Genomic DNA, 20,750 nt, shown 5'->3' with positions numbered 1-20,750 from the left:
CAATTCTGAACCCGCACAACCGCGAGTTCCAATGGGCCCAAGTAAAAAAGTACCACACTTTGTACTATAGTATACTATAGTAAAAGTACTATGAAATACTATAGTTTACTACAGTAAAAGTACTATGGTACATTGAATTGTACTACAGTATACTATAGTTTACTATAGTACAAGTACTATGGTACATTGAATTGTACTATGGTAAACTACAGTTTACTATAGTACAAGTACTATAGTATACTATAGTACAAATAGTACTATAGTATAGTACATTACTGTGTACTATAGTACTTTGTGGTAAATGTACTATAGTATACTATAGTAAACTGTAGTACAATTAAATGTACTATAGGATTTTGCACGCTTTTGTACCACACTGTACTATAGTTTACTATAGTAAACTATAGTTTACTACAGTACATGTACCACAGTTTACTGCAGTTTACTATAGTAAACTGCAGTACAGCGTGGTATTTTCGTAGCAGTACAATTGTACTATAGTACTTTTACTATAGTTTACTACAGTACAGCGTGGTTTTTTCGCCGCGGTACATTTGTACTATAGTACTTTTACTATAGTTTACTATAGTACAGCGTGGTATTTTCGTAGCTGTAAAATTTGTACTATAGTACTTTTACTATAGTTTACTATAGTATACTGCAGTACTTTCTTGTAAAAGTACCATAACCTTCCAAATTTAACGGGACGTAATTGTGACCCTAATTTTTGCTGAATCAATTGTTTTGTGTGAATTGAATGTGTGCGTGCATGATCAGGCCAGTGGCTGCAGTCACTCTGTCACATTTGGCAAGAAAGTAAAGGTTCATCACATGTTTATTTTAATTTTTCGGCCGAGCATTAATAATCAAAATTATGTAACAACATTTCTAAATATCCACTCACATGTAAAAGACACAATTTGTCAATTAAATAATAATTTTAAAAAAGGTGTCTATCTTGCACAGTGAGTTACCAAGCTGTTGATTTTTGGTAAATGTCCCAAAGCAGAGACAGTTTTAATTCAATTTTGTTATAACCCTGTTAACCAGAACAAGTAACAATAAAATGCACAAAAGAGATTTAATTATTATAGCACTCTTCTTTGTGGGAATTCATCTTTAGCACAACACATATTTTATCAAAATTATCTCCCCTTCAGCCAAGTTAATTTCTATGATTAGCTTTGAAAGTGACCATGCCTACATGATAACATCAGTACATGAAAAAAACCTGTAACCTGCATCTGGACAAGAACCTAACTCTGAACAATCAAGTGAGACAATAATTGTCACTATTATTGACCAGAACTCTACCCCAATCTGACCTTGAAATTGATTAATGCAATATATCAAGCTGACTTGATGTCATCCAACCCTGTATGTGTGTGACTTTACATAGAAAAAGTTATTTAGTTACAAAGATCTTGCTTCAAACACATTGAAAATAATACTATTTCTCTGTTATTATTTTTTTTTTTTAAAGAACTCAACCCCTCTGTGAACTTAAAAGTTTATGAGGGTCAACTTGACATGGGTCACATCTAGAGGTCATCCAACTTCAATAGCCTGTGAAGTATCAAAGATCTAGCTTTAAAAACATTTCAGAAAAATATGAACACATGCTTTTGCAACACATCCTCGATATTTGTCAAAAATGTGGTTTTGAAAAAATGCCACATGTGGTCATGTTTGAAATTGATCAAACCATAGCAGTGTGTTAACTTTGTAAATTCTACCTTGAAAACCATCCAAGCAAACAACAATGTTCAATTCTGTCTACCCATTGTAAGTCAGCCTGATTAGTCACCAGGGCCGGAATGTATGTGTCCAGGTCTATCTTAACCCGGGATAAAAGCTTAGCTCGGTCTATCTATCCCCAGGATATCATCGATACTCTAGCGCAATGCATGAGTCGAGACTACAGAAAAGATAACTAACCCAAGCATTCCCCTCAATCTATTTTTGGCATGGGGATTTCCGAATCTCTGCGCATGATAGAATGTCAAGGTTGTTCTAAATTCAGGAATCCGCGTTCGAAAGGTGACGTCGCTCTGTTCTAAATGATCAATGTAGACGTTGACGTCATGAAAAGCGTGACGAAATGTTTTTTTGAACTGGGTTCCGGTCTTGTTCTCGTGCCATTGTTTTCTTCGCGTTGTTGTTTTCTTGTGCAAATTCACATTAGGTAAGGCAAAATGCGGTCCAACAAGGACATTTGTTCTAGGATTCAAGTGAAGTAAGTTGGAGGGAAAGGGAGGGGCTGGGTGGATCGCCATTTCGACTTGAAGTTCAAATTCGTTTTTAACACCGGCAGTGGTCACACAAATCAGCGCGGCAAAACCGAAAAGTTTTTAACAGTTCATATACATCAAACAGGTTATTCCTGTGTGTGAAAACACGGTTTCTTAGCACTTGAAGTGCGACCGCCGCCATGTTGTTTTTGAACTAACCCCGGGATAAGAGACTTATCAGTTCTCTATCCTCGACACATACATTCTGGCCCAGGTGAGTCAAAACTCACTGAATGTTCAATGGAGAGTATTCAGCATGCAACCAGAAAGTATATAGTGTGGCTTATGTCCCTTTTTTCCAAACAGGGTTACAATCATATATGGCAATAATCAAATGCAATGTTCTCTGTCCTCCACATCTGTTTGATTTGTGATTGGTGTCCAGATTATTTGCTACAGGCATCTGATTAAGTTTATAGTAGCTGATGTCCGGTTCCCTTAGCCAGTGATATGCTTTCCTGTTCTGTAACTTGTATTCATGTTCGCCGATGGCACCCGCTGAACAGTTCTGGTTGTTCTCTAATGGTATCTGCTTTGACGTCTGTAAGTGGTATCAAGGTCCTTCACCATGCACATATCTGCCGGGAAGTCAACAGGAGGCTCTCTTGCATATGACACCCACACCAGAGCATGGAATGGAACCTGCAATGACAGCAGTATGACTATGAGAAAGCATGCTAACTGAAGCAAATAGGGCCATACTTTAACACTTTCTACCCCACCTATGTTGACCAAGTTATCTTTAGCCGAGACCAGCTGTGCTGCAGCAGGTCACTCAGAATTGTGGTAACTGTGTAGGAACTGTGCTGGAATGCAGGCGTTAGATCGACATTACAGGAAGTGACTGTGTGTACAAATATATCTGTACCAGGTCAGATTGAGCCATATGAGTGGGTACGGATATCCGTACCTGGGAGACAATGAGTTAAGAGAATGATAATGAAAGCTAACTTAAAAGTGTTGTGGCTTTCAGTGCATATCTAACTTATAAAACTAAGGGCTCCGAAACAGCTGCACCGACTGAGACGGTGGTGGTGGTGGCCGTTTGAAACGTGCTGGTGCGTGTGTTTGTGCTTGCATGTGTGCAGGCGTGAATGTGTTTATCAGTATATCTGTGTGTGTGTGTGACAATTTATTAATACAATAAATGTATATACATCTATACACACCCAAGAAGATAAGGTGCTCAGCAGGTCTGCACTCATGTACGTTGATCCATTATGTCGGAAACAGGCAGAACTGGATCCTCCACCCGACAGTCACTGCTGCAGTGCTGCTCTCAGCTATAAGCAAGAGAAAGCAGCTTGAGTGTTTCATCGCATATAATTCAAGTGTTTGCATACTCCATAGCACCCCCCGCGGGTTAGGGGGAGTCCCATATTGGTTGGGACGAGAAACAATTTACCCGATGCTTGCCAGCATGTTGTAAGAGGCGACTAACGGTTCTGTTTCTCCTTTTACCCTTGTTAAGTGTTTCTTGTAAAGAATATAGTCCATGTTTGTAAAGATTTTAGTCAAGCAGTTTTTAAGAAATGTTAAGTCCTTTGTACTGGAAACTTGCAATCTCCCAGTAAGGTCATATATTGTACTACGTTGCAAGCCCCTGGAGCAATTTTTTGATTAGTGCTTTTGTGAACAAGAAACAATTAACAAGTGGCTCTATCCCATCTCCCCCCTTTCCCCTATCCCATCTCCCCCCTTTCCCCGTCGCGATATAACCTTGAATGGTTGAAAACGACGTTAAACACCAAATAAAGAAAGAAAGAATACTCCATAGCGATTAGCTGAAACTAAGTTTTCTATTTAGCTAAAACTATTAGAGGAATACCAAAGGGGTGGCATATATGTCATCCAAAATGTAAGGCAATTTAAAGTGTGATTGACGGACAGAAGCGTTTCAATGATACAAATAGAGAACACTACATGGCCTACTGTGTGTTACCAGGTTTACAAAAGTAAAAGTGAATATTTCAACATTTGAAAAGCAATAAGTGTAAATCTGGTGCCACACAGCAAGCCATGTAGTATTCTGTTTTCATCCTATGTACCGGAGAGATAACCCATGTAATAACTAAACCATACACCCACATGTGGGAATATCATTGAGGTCATGTCAAGCTAGTCTGGCAGGGACCTCATATTCCACTGCTCATGATTACAAAGTCACAGATGCTAAGTCATTCTTGCAACACTTTTGGGCTTGCCATGAGAATGAAGTTTGTCTCGGAGATTTTGCATAAGCAGTGGAAAATGACATCCCTGTCAGGCATGTTGTTTAAACCAACCTCATTTACATGATAGACACGCCTGTGAAGAGATGGTTCATTTATCACATGGGTGGTATCTCTCAGGTAGGCAGAACAATATATCTAATTGAACCAATTTACCTCAAGTACTCAGCAGGTCTGCACACATGTTGATCCATTAGGTCAAAAAACCACCAGAACTCGATATGTTGCCCAAAAGTCACAGATACCGTGGAACCCCCAACTAAGGATCCTGAAAAAATAATTAAAAATGAAGAGCCAACACTTGTACAAATGATCTGTCTTTGTACATACAAGCACATGCACAAATAAATCTGCTTGCACTATGCTGGCTTATAATAGGCATGTGTAATAAAAATGATTTTGGGGGAGCTTCTCGATTCAACGGGAACTTTTGTTGTTGTCAAAAGCAATTTATGCCTCACACATTCTCTCACTCTAAGACTGAACTATGCATTCAAAATAACAAAGGCTAGTTTGTGAAAAGACACTGATTTAAAACGAAAATTTAAAATCAATTATTATATAATCTGTTCTGGGGCTTTTTTCCAGGTCTTTTAATTAAAAAAAAAAATTTCACAAACGATAACGGACACATTTTTCAATCCAATGAATCTTTGCAGCACTGTTGGCCGGACAGAAATGACAGTATGTTGACAAAGCCGTGATAAAACCATAGCCAGTCCTACCTTGGCTCAAAGAAGTATGAATGGTCTCTGTGTACTCTACAGTCTCTGAATGTGGCCCTATGTAAAGCACTTGCATGCTTTTCGCTAAGGCGATTCTTGACAGATTCTTCTGGATTTTAGCTTACTGATTTGCCGTAAATGTGTCTAAATTTATGCCAAAATGCAAACAAATCAGCAAAGAGGCATAAGCGAAAGAAAGCAGTTTGAGCTTCATGGCTTAAACTTAAACCAGAGTTAGTATTGCGTTCTAGTTTAAACAATCCTTGGAGGGTATAGGAACTGCATGTGTCATACAAACTTTCAGGCGATCAAAGTGGGCCTTTTAATAATATAGATACAAATATGTACACACCCAGGAAGCTCAGGCGATCAGCAGAATCTGCATACATGTTGATCATCCATGAGGTCAGAAAATGAGCTGAAGTTGATCCTTCACCCAACAGTCACTGCTACAGTGTAGCCAACCATTTAGAACTCTGAAAAATATTTAAAGTAAATCTATTAAAAAGAAGAGCAAATATTTGTACAAAATATCTGCTATTGCATAATAATGAGGTTGTTCTTTGCTACTGGTGACAAGTGGGGGTCATGCTGCTCACACAAACATGCACATATTTCAATACAGTCCAGGGGAGAAACTGGTCACAAAGCACCCAGTACATAAAAGAGAGATAGTAAAATCACCACAATCAAAGAAAATACTACGATCATTCAATACATGCGAGTTGTTCTTCAGTACTACTGACAGAAAGGGGGAAAAGTGGTCAAAATTCAAATCTTTAGTTTTGTTTTTGAAATATAGCTTTTCAGAAAGCAGAAATACTGCAGAAGCAGAAGTATCTGATGTACATAAGAAAGAAAAAATCACTGGTTCACATGGTTCTTAAATAATCTAACTTTTAAAGCTGGTTCTTGTGTGTCTGTGTGTATGTTTGTATGATGACGATAGGACCCGAAACGGCTGCACGGACTGAGACAGGAATTGCAGAGAATGTTCTTTGCCACTCGAGTCGTGTCATAAGGTAGATCTACTTTTGGAATAGTAAATTTGAAAGGATTCTTTAAAAAAACAGCGGAAAACATTATATACCCTGTGAGCTATCGAGGATCCTCCCCGTCTGGGCTGTCGAAACATGGTCTTGTTAAAAGACGTTTTCAAATGGTTAACGGGGAGATACACTCGAAGCACATGTAGCGAAGTTATGTTGCCAAATCATGACAGATCAACATTTCACTACACGGATCGATGCACACAGTCGAAATAGATGTGACTTTCAGACGACCGAAGACTACTTACTAGCAGACGACAAGATCTAAATATTTAGATCAGTGAGAGCAATCCGTTGAAGAACAGTTACTCCGCTTATTCGTCTTCAGTTAAGCTTATTTCCCCTGCCATAAGTTTCCTTGCAGATCTGCAGTCGCGTAGTGAAATGAACTAGTGTCATCGGAAGATTCTTCTCAGTCAATGATCAAAGCACAGTAAGTTCTATGCTGACAAAAGTCACTTTTGGAAAACACGACCATTGACTTCATTTATGAGCCCAAAGGTAACAATATCGACAAGAATGTACGCATTTGACATTAAATGAAACATTCATAGACAGTTTCCAACTCACCAGATATGCCAAAGAGCCTTCATTCGTGAAAAACAATGATTTTAATCCGACAGGTACATGTATCGGAAACAATCTCTTGGTAACCAGCTGCGTTTCTCCTTCGGAAGCGACGTGACGGCGCCACATTTGTTTGTTTATGGCTGTTTATCGCGAAAAAACACAGTTGAAAATTGTGTGTAAAATATCATAAATGTGTGGCGTGTAATCTCCGAATCAGTTCATTATCCGCGTTTCGATGGTAATTCAGTTAGCGTGGAGTTACTTTGAATCAAAGGCGAAGGTAACCTGCGTTGCATGTGGGACCGCGTGAGCAAATTTAATTGCAATATTTTATACAGGAAGTAAATTTCAATGATTCTGGTTCAGTCTTGTAGATCTGTTATGCAGTGTTTTGGAAGTGTATCTGCTTTTCTACTATGAAGCACATTTGGAGTGAAACGCTGATCGAAGTGGGGTACCCTATGTGGGACATCAGCCGTATGCAGATTACGCCTCAGAACACTCTCGCATTTCACAAAGACAACAATAATTTGCAACATTTCTAGGACTGCATCCGTTTTATAAGATACTATTTAAACAAAAACAGCACAAACACGACTATTATCAACAACACAGAACGGGAGGTAAGTCTTCAAAGACGCACCAAGTGTGCGTTCCCGTTTTTGGACGCCATTTTTGCTAGCATTTTCACAGTAAATCTTAATATTTCCATATTTATTGAATGAATTTGGTATTTTCTTGATTGTGCCGATTCTCCTATCTCTCTGTCATGTACTGGGTGCTTTGTGACCAGTTTCTCCCCTAGAATGTATTGAAAAATGCGTCCGTGTGAGCTGACCCCCACTTGTGACCAGTAGCAAAGAACAACTCATATGGTAATATTAAAATTTATTGTGAAAATGGTAGCAAATGTGGCGACCCAAAATGGAAAAGAACACTAGGAGTGTCTTTGCCGACTTACCTCACGTTTTATGTTGTTAATAACAATCGTATCTATGTTCTTATTGTTTAAATATTATCTAATAAAACAGAAATGTTGCCATTTATTAGTGTCTTTGTGAAATGCGAGTGTGTTTCAAGGCATAACCTGCATAGGACTGATGTCACACTTTGAGTACCTAACTTTGATCAGCGTAACGCTCCAAATGAGCTTCAAAGTAGAAAAGCATATACACGACCAAAACACTGCATTCAAAATCTATAAGACTGAGCCAGAATCAATTAAATTTACTTCCCGTATAAAATATTGCTATCAAATTTGTTCATGCCGTCACACATGATGCGCAGGCTACCTCCACTCACACTGAATTACCCTGGGAACGCACTGATTCGGAGATTACACGCCACACATTGATGATATTTTATACACAAAGTTGAACTGTGTTGTTACGCGATAAACAAACAAATGCGCGCTGTCACGTCGCCATGGAGGGAGATGTGCAGGTTACCAAGAGATTGTTTCTGATACCCGTCTGATTACAATCATCATTTTGCACAAGTGAAGGCTCTTTGGCAGCTCTGGTGAGTTGGAAACTGTCTATAAATGTTTCATTTAATGTCAAAAGCATTCATTCTTGTCGATATCTTTGCCTTTTGGCACATAAATGAAGTCAATCATCATGTTGTCCCAAAAAGACTTCTGTCGGCATAAAATGTATGGTGCTTCATTGGCTGAAAAGACTGGATCCATGGACAAATCTTCCACTGCAGGGATGTCGTTAGGCGTCGGACATCGGACATAGACCGATTTAGAGGCTCAAATGTCCGATTCACATAGCCGCATGGCGGTCAGATGTCCTACGGTTTTGAACTAAGCGCTGGCATTGTCCGATAAGAAATCAATTCCTTCGGACAGCGCGATATTCGTTAATGTTCCTTTCAAGATACACATTTTCAAAAAGCGACCAAAGCGACCAAGCACTCTCGCATACAGGTGCACTGAAGTTGTGCAGTGCGGATCTTGCGTTTGGGTGACACCCGTCTGCAGCACATTAAAGTTAGGAGTATGGGAGACAACTCCAACTGACTAAGTCTTGCTTCTGCTTTTGCTTTCAGTTCGAGACATTTTGACGAAGCGCACTGAGTTATGCCACCAAAAAAAATCTAAAGCCTGCCAAAGTTCAACAAAAGCTGAACACATTTGACTATTCAACGGCATCCTGTGCTACATTAGGGTCAAAAACAGGGGGAAACACGGCGAGTGTCATTCTTGAAAATGAAAAAATCCTGACGTCCTATTGAAATTTCTGAAAGCGGTCAAATGTCCTATTGATGCTGAATATATATCTAGGACATTTGTCCTTTTGGTATGAATTTGTAGCAACATCCCTGCACTGACACTAGTTGATTTCACTACATGAATTACAAACCACAGATCTGCAAGAAAACTTAAGTTGGTGTCACACGGGCGATTCAATCGTGAGATTTATTCCCGCGATCCAATCAGGAGCTGATCGCAGATCAAATCGTAGGCCAAATGTAGTTCAAACTTGTTGAAGATCGACTGTCCTTCCCTTTCTTTAAAGGCATATGTACTCGATGACTATACACGCTAATTGCTTTACCAACAGCTGGAGACATGCTAAATTAAGTTCCCTGCAAAATATTGTGGTCTAGGACCCCTTCAATGTTGAGATATGTTAATTTTCATTTTGATCTGGATCGTCCTATTTATAGATTTGGCAACACATGTAACGTTGATGCAAGGGAGCTAACACCGCGGCTTTGTTGACATCCTCACTTTTTCAGAGGCTAGAACAAGCTGTAATGCATGTATTATGGTCCGCGCATGGTGACATATCGTCATTATATGGTCTTATGGTGTGTTTGACATCGATTATGGGCAAACTACACTTTGTAAACACGGGAGCGCGTACATATGCCTTTAAACACTCTCGTAAATCACAAAACATCTGCTGAACCTGTTACATGATAATTGTTATACTGACGGGCGTTTGGGTGACACCCGTCTGCAGCACATTAAAGTTAGGAGTATGTGCAGACCTGCTAGTGGCTTATCCCCCTTCGTGTGTACACGCAAGCACAAGACCAAGTGCGCACGGAAAAGATCCTGTAATCCATGTCAGAGTTCGGTGGGTTATAGAAACACGAAAATATCCAGCATGCTTCCTCCGAAAGCGGCGTATGACTGCCTTTATGGCGGGGTAAAAACGGTCATACACGTAAAATTCCACTCATGCAAAAAACACGAGTGTACATGGGAGTTTCAGCCCACGAACGCAGAAGAAGAAGTTATACTGCATCCTACAATTGTACGTATGTGCTGCTGTAATTGAACCAGGCTCCTTTCTGTGCACAATTGGTTTTTGTTACACCTGTGTCAGAATGCAAAATTATCTCATATTTTTTTTTAAACATTTTACACATAGAAAGAGCAGCCAGGTCGTTGAGGTTGGTATATTTCCTGGAAGGATTATCCTTTCCCGTGTAAAATATTATATTGGTCTCTCAAGTGATTTACAAGAGAGTGAAAACTGAAATACTCACACATGTTCACTGTCAAACAGAAGAGTGCAAATTGTTCCATGACATTTGCTTTACACCCTTGGAAGTCTCCCAATCATTCCTACTTGTTTTGCAGTTTCACAACCTGCAAAATAACAATCAAACTAAGGTAATGATCTTCTTCCTCCTCCTCAGTCTCTTTCTACAATAGAATAAAGATTAAAAATCTAAACTAAAAGAGTGTTTTAAAGTAGTAATTATATCAAATATAACTGTTAATCAAAACTGCACACAGTTAGAAATCTGTACGCATACAACAAACTTAACAAAAACGAATTCCTAAAGAAAAACTGCCAAAACACCTTTGAGAAAGAACAGTTCCAACAGCCAGGCTGCATATCTGCATACACAGCAGCAACAACAAACAACAACAGCTGCGAACGGTTACGTTGTCGAAGCAATGCTAATGCAGCAGAACAAATCAAATCAAAGAGTAAATCATACAACTGAACTTCGCTTGGACCAACGTACAGGGAGGGGGGGTTTGCGGTGTGTTTAGCGGGCTGCGCATGCAAACTGACACAAGATCAAGATGATCATGTGCCTGTGGAAAACACAAACGCAGACCAGCAACAACTAAATAAAGCGTACTGCACAAAAGACATCAACTTGATCAAGATATATATACATACTGCAATGACTCGGTGCTCTCTTGTAACCAGTAAAGCCATTATTATGAAAGAAGAAAAACTGCTCAATAGGAACAGGAACTTCGCTCGAATGTCGCCATTACGAATCGCAACGAACGCTTCTTTTCTTGACAGACTTGTCAGCTGCTAAGTCACATGACACATTTTCGATCACATGTCTTCTGCTATGATTACATTAGGGTCGCTTGGTTCAGCTTGATGCAAAAAAATGAAACAAGTCGCGTAAGGCGAAAATACAATATTTAGTCAAGTAGCTGTCGAACTCACAGAATGAAACTGAACGCAATGCAACGCAGCAAGACCGTATACTCGTAGTCCACCGCTCACGGCATAGGCAGTGAAATTGACAAGAAGAGCGGGGTAGTAGTTGCGCTAAGAAGGATAGCACGCTTTTCTGTACCTCTCTTTGTTTTAACTTTCTGAGCGTGTTTTTAATCCAAACATATCATATCTATATGTTTTTGGAATCAGGAACCGACAAGAAATAAGATGAAAGTGTTTTTAAATTGATTTGGACAATTTAATTTTGATAATAATTTTTATATATTTAATTTTCAGAGCTTGTTTTTAATCCGAATATAACATATTTATATGTTTTTGGAATCAGCAAATGATGGAGAATAAGATAAACGTAAATTTGGATCGTTTTATAAATTGTTATTTTTTTTTACAATTTTCAGATTTTTAATGACCAAAGTCATTAATTAATTTTTAAGCCACCAAGCTGAAATGCAATACCGAAGTCCGGGCTTCGTCGAAGATTACTTGACCAAAATTTCAACCAATTTGGTTGAAAAATGAGGGCGTGACAGTGCCGCCTCAACTTTCACGAAAAGCCGGATATGACGTCATCAAAGACATTTATCCAAAAAATGAAAAAAACGTTCGGGGATTTCATACCCAGGAACTCTCATGTCAAATTTCATAAAGATCGGTCCAGTAGTTTAGTCTGAATCGCTCTACACAAACACACACGCACACACGCACACACACACGCACATACACCACGACCCTCGTTTCGATTCCCCCTCGATGTTAAAATATTTAGTCAAACTTGACTAAATATAACAACTTTTATTGGTACACGGCGAGTAGGTGGTGTGCTTTCTGCCAGCTACTGAAGCCGCGCGCGAGGCAATGGGGCGTTGTTCTACTCTGACCTTTTATCGGCCATGCACGGTCCGATCAGTACATCCTCACTGTTATCCCCCACCCACCCCCCCCCCCCCCCCTCCCCTTCATTTTTCTCCCTATGAATTTTGTGTGTGTGAAAACATGTAACAGACAGTCCCAGGATTCGTATGTTTAAAGTGAGATGATATGGCTATTGGTAAGCAAGTAAAACTGACCATGCATACAGCCTTTATCAAATTATTTTGTTACCTTTTTTCCCCCTCCAAACTATACTTTTATTTCAAATATAAAATTTTCGTTCTTTTTAGATCGGGCCAGGAACTCCACACGCAAATTTCGTATACTTTCGCCGGATCAGTTTTGAAAGTTCCCAAATGTAAAATATGCAACTATGATGCTAGTGACATACGATATGAAAGACAAAACAAATCCTTAGCAGAAAAAAACAATGCTTCAGCGGATGATGACATTATTCAAAGTTGCTGCAGAAAAACAATTTTCTGCAGCGGCATTTGTTTTTCTGCAGAATAACCGAATAAAGTCATAATCCGCTAAGGATACAAAACGATAGGGAGAGAAACACAAAGAAAAAGAAGACACAAGAAGGGCAAAGCCCATACGACTCACATGCTTGACCTCGACCTTTAGGGTAACTAAACCTAGCAATGACATCATACACTAACAAGAAGGGCAAAGCCCATACGACTCACATGCTTGACCTTGACCTTTCAAGGTCAAATAACTAAACCTAGCAATGACATCATACACTAAGAACTGCTTTACACATTTTTCCTACCAAAATACATGTGACCTAGGTCAAGGTCATCCAAGGTCATGCAACACAAAGCTGTTAATTCAAGACATAGGAAGTACAATGGTGCTTATTGGCTCTTTCTACCATGAGATATGGTCACTTTTAGTGGTTCACTACCTTATTTTGGTCACATTTCATAAGGGTCAAAGTGACCTTGACCTTGATCATATGTGACCAAATGTGTCTCATGATGAAAGCATAACATGTGCCCCACATAATTTTTAAGTTTGAAACAGTTATCTTCCATAGTTCAGGGTCAAGGTCACTTCAAAATATGTATACAATCCAACTTTGAAGAGCTCCTGTGACCTTGACCTTGAAGCAAGGTAAACCAAACTGGTATCAAAAGATGGGGCTTACTTTGCCCTATATATCATATATAGGTGAGGTATTCAATCTCAAAACCTTCAGAGAAAATGGGAACAAGAAGGGCAAAGCCCATACGACTCACATGCTTTACACATTTTTCCTACCAAAATACATGTGACCTTGACCCAAGGTCAAGGTCATCCAAGGTCATGCAACACAAAGCTGTTAATTCAAGACATAGGAAGTACAATGGTGCTTATTGGCTCTTTCTACCATGAGATATGATCACTTTTAGTGGTTCACTACCTTATTTTGGTCACATTTCATAAGGGTCAAAGTGACCTTGACCTTGATCATATGTGACCGAATGTGTCTCATGATGAAAGCATAACATGTGCCCCACATAATTTTTAAGTTTGAAACAGTTATCTTCCATAGTTCAGGGTCAAGGTCACTTCAAAATATGTATACAATCCAACTTTGAAGAGCTCCTGTGACCTTGACCTTGAAGCAAGGTAAACCAAACTGGTATCAAAAGATGGGGCTTACTTTGCCCTATATATCATATATAGGTGAGATATTGAATCTCAAAAACTTCAGAGAAAATGTAAAAAATGTGAAAAATAGCTGTTTTTTAGGCAACATTTATGGCCCCTGCGACCTTGACCTTGAAGCAAGGTCAAGATGCTATGTATGTTTTTTGGGGCCTTGTCATCATACACCATCTTGCCAAATTTGGTACTGATAGACTGAATAGTGTCCAAGAAATATCCAACGTTAAAGTTTTCCGGACGGACGGACGTCCGGACGGACGTCCGGACGGACGGACGGACGGACGACTCGGGTGAGTACATAGACTCACTTTCGCTTCGCATGTGAGTCAAAAATGTGAAAAATAGCTGTTTTTTAGACAACATTTATGGCCCCTGCGACCTTGACCTTGAAGCAAGGTCAAGATGCTATGTATGTTTTTTGGGGCCTTGTCATCATACACCATCTTGCCAAATTTGGTAATGATAGACTGAATAGTGTCCAAGAAATATCCAACGTTAAAGTTTTCCGGACGGCCGGACGGACGGCCGGACGGCCGGACGGCCGGACGGACGTCCGGACGGACGGACGGACGGACGACTCGGGTGAGTACATAGACTCACTTTTGCTTCGCATGTGAGTCAAAAACTGCTTTACACATTTTTCCTACCAAAATACATGAGACCTTGACCCAAGGTCAAGGTCATCCAAGGTCATGCAACACAAAGCTGTTAATTCAAGACATAGGAAGTACAATGGTGCTTATTGGCTCTTTCTACCATGAGATATGGTGACTTTTAGTGGTTCACTACCTTATTTTGGTCACATTTCATAAGGGTCAAAGTGACCTTGACCTTGATCATATGTGACCAAATGTCTCATGATGAAAGCATAACATGTGCCCCACATAATTTTTGACTCACATGCGAAGCAAAAGTGAGTCTATGTACTCACCCGAGTCGTCCGTCCGTCCGTCCGTCCGGACGTCCGGAAAACTTTAACGTTGGATATTTCTTGGACACTATTCAGTTTATCAGTACCAAATTTGGCAAGATGGTGTATGATGACAAGGCCCCAAAAAATATACATAGCATCTTGACCTTGCTTCAAAGTCAAGGTCGCAGGGGCCATAAATGTTGCCTAAAAAACAGCTATTTTTCACATTTTTCCCATTTTCTCTGAAGTTTTTGAGATTGAATACCTCACCTATATATGATATATAGGGCAAAGTAAGCCCCATCTTTTGATACCAGTTTGGTTTACCTTGCTTCAAGGTCAAGGTCACAGGAGCTCTTCAAAGTTGGATTGTATACATATTTTGAAGTGACCTTGACCCTGAACTATGGAAGATAACTGTTTCAAACTTAAAAATTATGTGGGGCACATGTTATGCTTTCATCATGAGACACATTTGGTCACATATGATCAAGGTCAAGGTCACTTTGACCCTTATGAAATGTGACCAAAATAAGGTAGTGAACCACTAAAAGTGACCATTCTCATGGTAGAAAGAGCCAATAAGCACCATTGTACTTCCTATGTCTTGAATTAACAGCTTTATGTTGCATGACCTTGGATGACCTTGACCTTGGGTCAAGGTCACATGTATTTTGGTAGGAAAAATGTGTAAAGCATGTGAGTCGTATGGGCTTTGCCCTTCTTGTTAAGTTTGAAACAGTTATCTTCCATAGTTCAGGGTCAAGGTCACTTCAAAATATGTATACAATCCAACTTTGAAGAGCTCCTGTGACCTTGACCTTGAAGCAAGGTAAACCAAACTGGTATCAAAAGATGGGGCTTACTTTGCCCTATATATCATATGTAGGTGAGGTATTCAATCTCAAAAACTTCAGAGAAAATGGGAAAAATGTGAAAAATAGCTGTTTTTTAGGCAACATTTATGGCCCCTGCGACCTTGACCTTGAAGCAAGGTCAAGATGCTATGTATGTTTTTGGGGGCCTTGTCATCATACACCATCTTGCCAAATTTGGTACTGATAGACTGAATAGTGTCCAAGAAATATCCAACGTTAAAGTTTTCCGGACGTCCGGACGTCCGGACGGACGGACGGACGGACGACTCGGGTGAGTACATAGACTCACTTTTGCTTCGCATGTGAGTCAAAAAAGGGGGAGTGTATCAATTGAAACCTTTCTGAGAAAACAACCACCCAACCATTATTGAACTATGATGTTCTTCGTGCAGCAGGGCATAAAGCCATCACAAGTCCATCGTCAGTCCTCATCGAGGTGCCGGCTGTGGGGTGTGTGTAGAATCTGCGCAGAAATTAAACAGGCAACCTGAACAGCTGTCAAGCCATTATATTGTGATACACTCACACACACACACACACACACACACATACACACACACACACACACACAGTAACTGTACACAGCATTGTGAAATGATTTAGAAGAGAGAGAGAGAGAGAGAGAGGGAGGGAGAGAGAGAGAGAGAGAGAGAGAGAGAGAGAGAGAGAGAGAGAGAGAGAGAGAGAGAGAGCACGCCAATGCAATCGTATGTAAGCATCATTTGGTGGTCGAAGCAATGTCGCGGTACACTGTGAACCTGTCGGTTACAGGATTTGAACCCCCCATGAACCCATGCACCAAAAGATAACACAAAAGGAAATATGACCGTTTTCTTTCTTTTTCTCCTTGTTAATTTCTTAGTGACACTGTTTTATGTATTAGGAAAAGCAGCTGAATACGGGGCACCATGTGTCTATTAATTCTATATTGTGCATTCTATGCATGTAATGTGTTCTATGCATAGAGAATGCATTCTATACGCATAAAATAGCTTTCTTTGTGCATAGATCTAGAATGCATTATCTGCCCACAGAAAGCATTCTTTGCATAGAATGCTTTCTATGTGCATAGAATGTATTCTTTAGTATTATGCATTTTGTATGTGAACCAACAATTCATTTGTATAACATAAATGTTTATTCTCTACGTCGAATTGAATTATATAACAGGGAATGACATTCTTTACATTGAAAGAATTCTATGTTATAGAACAAAATTCCCTGTTATAAAATTCATTTCTATGTTACAGAATTGATTAGTTTGTGATAATACTGATATATCAGTTATCACAGAATTTGATTCTTTGTGTACACAATAATATGAAATGTTCACAATGTATTCCATGTGTACATTATTCTTTGTGCAAAATGCATTCTATGTGCCGCGCCGCAATTCATTCTGTGATCACCATAGAATGCATTTTACAGATATAATTTAATTCTATTGCAATAGAATTAAATTCAACTACTTTGTTTTTTAAACAAAGAAATCAAATTCAAATATATGAAATCTTACTCTGTAACAAAGATTCAAATCCTGTAAGTATAGAATTGAATCCAATGTATAGAACTACATTCTATAGCATTTATAGAATAATATTTCATGTTATACAAATAAATTCTTTGTTCAGATACAAATTTACGATTGACACAGAATGCATTCTATGCACACAATGCATTCTATGCGCATATAATGTTTCTAAGAACATAGAATGCCTTCTATGCGCATAGAATGCATTCTATGCATATAATGCTCAATATGCAATTAATGGACATATGGCGCCCCCATTTCACAAAGAAACGGAAAAAATGATTTTTATAGCTACTGTAGTTGATATTCATGAACTTGACGTAGTAGCTTTCACTCCAACGTGCTCTGTGGTATTCTGTTGGGAAGCTGCAAAGACCAAATGCAATCAGAAATCGTCTACTGATAGCGCAGCAGTAGAATCTACTGAAAGTGTAGCAGTAGAAGATGAAACTGTGAAGAGAAAATGATGTCGGTAGATCTATACACAATGACTCCCATCGTCCGTTTCCCCGTTCATCAACTCTCTCAGGGACATAGACAGGCACAAACACATAGTATACTAGGGACACACACACACGCCGCACACACACACACGCACGCGCGCATACTTCATACATTATCATTGAGTGGAGACCCCGAAGTAGTTAACATACATGTGTACAATCTATGATCACATAAACTTACATAGAACTTACCAGCTAGGGGTGAGAAATTATTCTGCCAACTTCAATTGAATGGTTCTGCGTCCACTGTGATTCACTTCTTATCTGTTGACTGGACGTAGATCTAACTCTGGGCGAGAACCGGGTGGCTGAACAGAGGTGAACACGGAGTAAACAGGGAGTGACTGCAAGCGAGATAATAAACTAAGAGTAATACCTAATATACTGGACTCGCAACGAAATATATAAACAAATGACAATGGACAACGTTTCGACCTAAAGGTCTTCAACAGGTAAAAAAAATGAAAACAACAATACATTTATAACAAAACGACTTATCAGAGAAGATGGCGATGCTTCACAGCGCATCGCCATCTTCTCTGATAAGTCGTTTTGTTATTTGTATTGTTGTTTTCATTTTTTTTTAACCTGTTGAAGACCTTTAGGTCGAAACGTTGTCCATTGTCATTTGTTTATATATTTCGTTGCGAGTCCAGTATATTAGGTATTACTCTTAGAGGTGAACACTTCAAAGTAAAACCAAAGCTGTAAATCATTCAGTCAACAGTGTGTTCAAACAAAAACAAACTGCACATCTTGCTTACCACTCTGGGAAGATCGAGATTCGACCACATGATACATGTACACTTTGTGATTTCCTGATTTACTCCTCAACCGTTTGTTGTGACCTCCCGTTTGTTCACAGATCTAAATGCAAGGAATGGCATTTTCGGCTAGAGAAAAATAAAGATGTTGATACAATCTAATCAACCCGTACTCCTCTGACTGTGTTTTAAATACAACTCTTCAATCATAATTTTGCTATCCATTTTGTCGGACTTTCTAGCAGCAATTCAAACAGAAAATAATGAATGCATGTTGCATTAACTAAAAATATCACAAGAAAAAATGGAGTAGATCTAACGGTAACTATGAACAAAAATGACAAGACGTTTCTCTACAACATGCCCACAAATGTTTGATCCCAGGTAGCACTCACATTAGGAAATGGGCTTTTGTTATAACATGGACACAAAAATTATATATATACTGTCTCACTTACCTTGCAAGTGTGAACAAACAAACATGAGTTGAACAGCGCGCTCTCAGACTTTAAAAAACAAAATGGCTGACAGTAACTCACAGTTGTCTGTTTACCGCATTTTACTGTGTGAGCAGAGATGAAGTGCTTGACATTCATTCTTGGAAAAGTTTCCAAAAGGACTAAAAAATGAAATTGAATAAATCATAAATAGAAAAACAGTATTATTCTGCAGATGTATTCATGTTACATGCACGTTTGCAAAATGAATAGTGCATGTCCTTCGCGCAATGATACGTAGTACTTTTTGAATAAAGTACGGGCAGTCTCCTGAAAGTACTACAGTAAGCGTAGTACTTTTACTTCAGCTGTGGTACTTGTACTTCACCAGGGTACTCTCGGTACTATAGTACAAAGTACTCTAGTGTACCACACAGTACTATAGTACATGGTACATTTACTTCACAGTACTATAGTACAAAGTACTTTGTACTATAGTACAATATGGTACATACTATAGTACATGGTACATTTACTGCAGTTTACTATAGTACAGGGTACATTTACTATAGTTTACTATAGTATACTATAGTACATCGTGTGGTACTTTTTCAGCTGGGGGGAGCCTGTAACGTGCCCCGTACGCCAGTACTGTCTGCGCATTTCGTCATTACGCCCCGAAGATGACAGTGCGCCGTTGGACCAAATTGTACATGTCCATGTAATCATAGTGTTCAAACAATCCACTAGCTTCAGAGTTGAGAAGACGGTTAGCAAAGATGAAAAAAGCGGTGTGCCTTCTTCTTGGGACCTTGTATTTCTAATACCGTAAAATCCCTAGCAAACGCCCAGTATCATCTAGAAACGCCCCCCCCCCCCCCACCCCCCACGTTTGGTCAAAATTTGTGCAGAGGGGTCACTACCTAGCAAACGCCCACCCCGTTTTTTTGTTTTGTGTGTGTGTTGTTTTTAACAGAAAAAGGTACCTGATTCTATTGTAATAGTGGGTATTTTCTTTATTTACAAAATATATACAGTCCCAAAAGAAACCAACAGTGATTTGAAATGTGAGACAGCCTCAACATCTGACATGGTTGTATACATTTTTGTTTCTTGTGAAAATGTGATGAGACGTACGTTATCTTGCTAAGGGGTGTATACCTAGCAAACGCCCACCTCCTACTTTTACCCGAAATATGTGCAGAGGGGGGGGGGGGGGGGTTGTGTGGGGCGTTTGCTAAGGATTTTACGGGTATAGGTCTATGGTAAGAACTAGCCCAATCCCATTTCAAGACCTGGCTGATTATTATGTTTGCCGGCGTGACTTAAATTTACTCATTGGAAGAACGTATCCTAGACGAGTGGTCTAGAATCACCCTTGACTTTGCAGACCGACCTTATCATCAGTTTTGCCCAGAAATATCATAGTTTAGACACACTGACAGGATCAATGGTTTGTCACGGATGAAGTGTTTTGCCCCATGCCTGCTAAGTATGACACTAGTATTAGGTATTTCTAATAATATGCTGACTGTTAGGAAATGATACCAGACGTGTCGAGGAAATTATATCCAAATGAGCCGGTGTCACGAACTGAAAACTCTGCCTGAACAATTCTTCTCATTGCGGTCAATGCGCATGCGCTAACATGGGAGATTAATCAGGTCGTGAACAACCTAACCGCGGTCCCGGCCTAACCCTAACCCTAACCCTAACCCTAGGGTTAGGCACATATTTTACGACAAAAGGAGGCCGGGGATCTGCAAGTCAAACCCACTATTTGAAAAGATCCTCTGGATACATTTAACACTAACAAACCAGGATCTAGAACCTATGCATAGTTGAGACACAGTGCCTTCGAATGTGGTGCGT

The 20,750-nt window shown here is 39.5% G+C and overlaps 1 protein-coding gene and 1 long non-coding RNA gene across 8 annotated transcripts in view; both read right to left on the bottom strand.

Moving 5' to 3' along the window:
• The window catches only part of LOC138948334 (uncharacterized), a 135,385-nt gene that overhangs the window by 54,475 nt on the left and 60,160 nt on the right, over positions 1-20,750 (bottom strand). The window lies entirely within an intron of this gene.
• LOC138948337 (uncharacterized) lies at positions 818-19,240 on the bottom strand. Of its 7 annotated transcripts, none has more exons than XR_011449975.1 (8): positions 18,900-19,240; positions 17,870-18,021; positions 15,981-16,106; positions 10,374-10,476; positions 5,600-5,723; positions 4,679-4,790; positions 3,461-3,574; positions 818-2,933 (listed from the first exon to the last, which is right to left on the bottom strand). It is a non-coding gene; the product is annotated as an uncharacterized lncRNA (long non-coding RNA). The 7 variants fall into 7 exon arrangements; XR_011449973.1 differs by having other exon boundaries at positions 16,006-16,106; positions 17,859-18,021; positions 18,900-19,236; XR_011449971.1 differs by having other exon boundaries at positions 16,006-16,106; positions 18,900-19,231.

This window comes from Littorina saxatilis, linkage group LG15 (assembly GCF_037325665.1).
Source record: "Littorina saxatilis isolate snail1 linkage group LG15, US_GU_Lsax_2.0, whole genome shotgun sequence".
NCBI lineage: Eukaryota > Metazoa > Mollusca > Gastropoda > Littorinimorpha > Littorinidae > Littorina > Littorina saxatilis.
Note: the sequence above shows the minus strand (reverse complement) of the source record. Positions and strands in the feature narration are given on the sequence as shown.